The following is a 4,646-nucleotide window of genomic DNA, read 5'->3' on the forward strand; positions in this document are numbered from 1 at the left end:
TTCATATTTTCTTTTCTGTTCTCTTCTTTTTCATATAAGCAGGAACAAGGATAAGAACATTCTTGTTGAAGCTGACCTTGAACCTGAAAGGACTCTGAAGAGGAAGCTAAGGGAAGCTAAGGCACAACCCTCTGGAGAGGATCTGACAGAAATTTTCGAAAAAGAAGGAGACATGGCCGAACCTAAAAACAATGGTGGAGATGCAAGGAAGATGCTTGGTGACTTTATTGCACCCTCTTCTAACTTCTATGGAAGAAGCATCTTACTTCCTACAATTGGAGCAAACAACTTTGAGCTTAAGCCTCAATTAGTTTCTCTAATGCAGCAGAATTGCAAGTTCCATGGACTTCCAATGGAAGATCCTCATCAGTTTTTAGCTGAACTCTTGTAAATCTGTGACACTATCAAGACCAATGGAGTTGATCTCGAGGTCTACAGGCTTATGCTTTTCCCTTTTGCTGTAAGAGACAGAGCTAGAACATGGTTAGATTCACAACCTAAGGATAGCCTGAACTCTTGGGATAAGCTGGTCAGTGCTTTCCTGGCCAAATTCTTTCCTCCTCAAAAGATGAGCAAGCTTAGAGTGAAAATCCAAACCTTCAGACAGAAGGAAGGAGAATCCCTCTATGAAGCTTGGGAAAGATATAAGCAACTGATCAAAAGGTGTCCTACTGACATGCTTCCAGAATGGAGCATCATAAGTATATTCTATGATGGTCTGTCTGAGTTGTCAAAAATGTCATTGGACCATTCTGCAGGAGGATCTCTTCACGTGAAAATCCCTGCAGAAGCTCAGGAACTCATTGAAATGGTTGCAAATAACCAGTTCATGTACACCTCTGAGAGGAATCCTGTGAACAATGGGACGCCTCAGAAGAAGGGAGTTCTTGAAATTGATACTCTGAATGCCATATTGGCTCAGAATAAAATATTGACTCATCAAGTCAATATGATTTCTCAGAGTCTGAATGGATTGCAAGCTGCATCTAACAGTACAAAAGAAGCATCTTTTGAAGAAGAAGCTTATGATCCTGAGAACCCTGCAATAGCAGAGGTGAATTACATGGGAGAACCCTATGGAAACACATATAATCCTTCATGGAGAAATCATCCAAATTTCTCATGGAAGGACCAACAGAAGCCTCAACAAGGCTTCAATAATAATGGTGGAAGAAATAGGTTTAGCAATAGCAAGCCTTTTCCATCATCTTCTCAGCAACAGACAGAGAATTCTGAATAGAGCCATTCTGGCCTGGCAACCATAGTCTCTGATCTATCTAAGACCACACTAAGTTTCATGAATGAAACAAGGTCCTCCATTAGAAATTTGGAGGCACAGATGGGTCAGCTGAGTAAGAAGATTACTGAAACTCCTCCCAGTACTCTCCCAAGCAATACAGAAGAAAATCCCAAGAGAGAGTGCAAGGCCATAACCTTACTTGGTGTGGCCGAATGCCCAGAGGAGGAGGAGGACGTGAATCCCAGTAAGGAAGACCTCTTGGGACGTCCTCTAAATAGAAAGGAATTCCCATTTGAGGAACCAAAGGAATCTGAGGCTCATACAGAGAATAGAGATTCCATTGAACCTCCTTCTGCCATTCATGAGCTCTGATGAGTATTCTTCCTCTGAAGAGGATGAAGATGTCACTGAAGAGTAAGTTGCTAAGTATCTAGGAGCAATCATGAAGTTGAATGCCAGTTTATTTGGTAATGAGACTTGGGAGGATGAACCCCCCTGGTTCACCAATGAACTGAGTACATTAATGAGGCAAACTTTACCTCAGAAGAAACCGGATCCCGAAAAGTTCTTCATACCTTGTACCATAGGCACCATGACCTTTGAGAAGGCTCTATGTGACCTTGGGTCAGGGATAAACCTCATGCCACTCTCTGTAATGGAGAAACTGGGAATCTTTGAGGTACAAGCTGTAAGAATCTCATTAGAGATGGTAGACAATTCAATGAAAAAGGCTTATGGACTAGTAGAGGACGTGCTAGTGAAGGTTGAAGGCCTTTACATCCCTGCTGATTTCATAATCCTTGACACTGGGAAGGATGAGGATGAATCCATCATCCTTGGCAGACCCTTCCTAGCCACAGCAAAAGCTGTGATTAATGTAGATAGAGGAGAGTTGGTCCTTCAGTTGAATGAGGACTACCTTGTATTTAAGACTCAATGTTCTCCTTCTGTAACCATGGAGAGGAAGCATGAGAAGCTCCTCTCAATACAGAGTCAAACAAAACCCCCACATTCAAACTCTACGTTTGGTGTTGAGAGGCCACAACCAAACTCTAAGTTTGGTGTTAAGAGGCCCCAACCTTGCTCTGATTATCTGTGAAGCTCCATGAGAGCTCACTGTCAAGCTATTGACATTAAAGAAGCGCTTGTTGGGAGGCAACCCAATGTTATTTAATTATATCTATTTATTTTCCATTGCTATTTTATGTTTTCTTTAGGTTGATGATCATGTGAAGTCACAAAAACTACTGAAAAATAAAAAACAGAATGAAAAATAGCATTAAAAATAGCTCACCCTGGAGGAAGAGCTTACTGGCATTTAAACGCCAATAAGAAGTATCAAACTGGCATTTAACGCCAGTAAGAAGCATCAAACTGGCGTTTAACGCCAGAAACAAGCATCAAGCTGGCGTTAAACGCCAGAAACAAGCACCAGACTGGCTTTTAACGCCAGAACAGAGCATGGAATTGGCATTTAACGCCAAGAATGGGAGAAAAGCTGGCGTTAAACGCCAGAAACAAGCAGCAAGCTGGCATTTAACGCCAGACATGCATTCTAAGGGCATTTTGCACGCCTAAATGGAGCAGGGATGCTAAGTCCTTGACCCCTCTGGATAAGTGGACCCCACAGGATCCCCACCTACCCCACCTCTTCTTCTCTCCTCTTCACACCTTTTCATAACACTCTTCCCCAAATACTCTTCACCAATCACCTCCATACCTCTTCCCCATAAACCCCACCTACCTCCAAAATTCAAATCCTTTTCCCTCCCAAACCCAACGCTTGGCCGAATACACCTTCTCCCTGATGACAAGTCATCTTAGCCTAGTTTCACTAGCCTTTTTCTTTAATTTTAGTAGGTTTTATGCACTTTCTTGCATTCTAAGTAAGTAATTTGGAGTGAAAATGCATGACTTCTCTAAATCAAACGACCACCACGTAATTGATGCAAAATCATGATGTTTAAGCTAAATTTAATTGATAATTAATTGATTTATAAACCTTGTGAATTTTGTGATACTTTGATTGGTTGTTTTGATTACTTGTAGGTGAAGAAAGAAAAAAAAGAAGAAAAGCGTGGCTCAAGAAGCATGCCCAAAGAAAGAGAAAGCGTGCCAAAAGGAAAGAAAAAATGTGGCCAACATCAAGGAAGAATGAAAGCTAAGTTGGGAAAGTGAACCGAGCTTCACAAGGAACCAAAAAGGAAGCAAGGCACAAAAGCTAAGTTAACTTAGTCAACTGAGCATCCAAGAAAGCAAGGAATTGGTGCAAAGCTAAGTTAACTAAGTTAACTTTATCGAGGACCTCTAGACTTCATTTTGAATTTTCCCTTTTTACTTGCATTTTAATTTTGAGCTTTTTTTGAATTTCTGAGAGAACTTGGAAGGAGAATTGATCTCTCTTCTTCTTGGTTCTTGCTTGAGCACTCTTTTATTTCCTTGCTTTGGATCTTGGGTAGAGAATTGAAGAACTTCTGTTTCAATCTCACCTTGGGATCTTATTTATTTTCTTTCTGCATAATTGAATTTGAATTTCTATTTACTGCTTCTTCATCTACTTTGCTTCTGCAATTTACTTTTCTCTACTTCTTTTGCAATTTCTCTTGTTGGATCTAGGAAGGGAGTGAGATCTAGATTTGTTTTCTAGTCTCTTTGATTTCCTGAGATCTTCAACACCTTTTAGAATTGCTGCAACTTAAGCACTGCTTTCCAGTTCTTTAAATTCTCAAGTCATTTTACTTTTCTGTTAAGATCTACTTCACTGCACTTAAATTTTCTCTTTTATGTTTAATGCAATTTAGTTGTTCTTGTTCAATTTCTGCAATTCCAACTCCCAATCCCTTTTACAATTCAAGCAATTTACATTTCTTGCACTTTAAGATTCAGTCATTTACATTTCTTGCAATCTAAGTTTCTGCAATTTACTTTACTTGTTCTTTAAGATTCAGCACATTTACTTTCCTGCTCTTTAATTTACTGCACTTTCTCTTTCCCTCTTTACTTTCCATGCAATTTAGCTTCTGCAAATCACAAATTACCCAACCAAATCTTGATTCGCTTGACTAAATCAACCACTAAACTAAAGTTGCTCAATCCTTCAATCCCTGTGGGATCGACCTCACTCTTGTGAGTTATTATTACTTGATGCGACCCGGTACACTTGCCGGTGAGTTTTGTGTTGGATCGTTTTCCGCACATCAAGTTTTTGGCGCCGTTGCCGGGGATTGATTAGATTGACAATGATTATGTGAAGTGAAGATCTAGATCAAGCACTTTTTATTTTTCTGATTTTGACTAACACACTAACTGTTTGAATTTTTGCTTAAGCCAATTAACATTTCACTTCAGCCATGGATTGAAGTGTTATTGCTTTCTGGTGTTGAGATTTTTATGCTTTGGTTGTATG

The sequence above is a fragment of the Arachis ipaensis genome, chromosome B3 (genome assembly GCF_059453495.1).
Source record: "Arachis ipaensis isolate K30076 ecotype BB chromosome B3, ASM5945349v1, whole genome shotgun sequence".
NCBI classification, from domain to species: domain Eukaryota; kingdom Viridiplantae; phylum Streptophyta; class Magnoliopsida; order Fabales; family Fabaceae; genus Arachis; species Arachis ipaensis.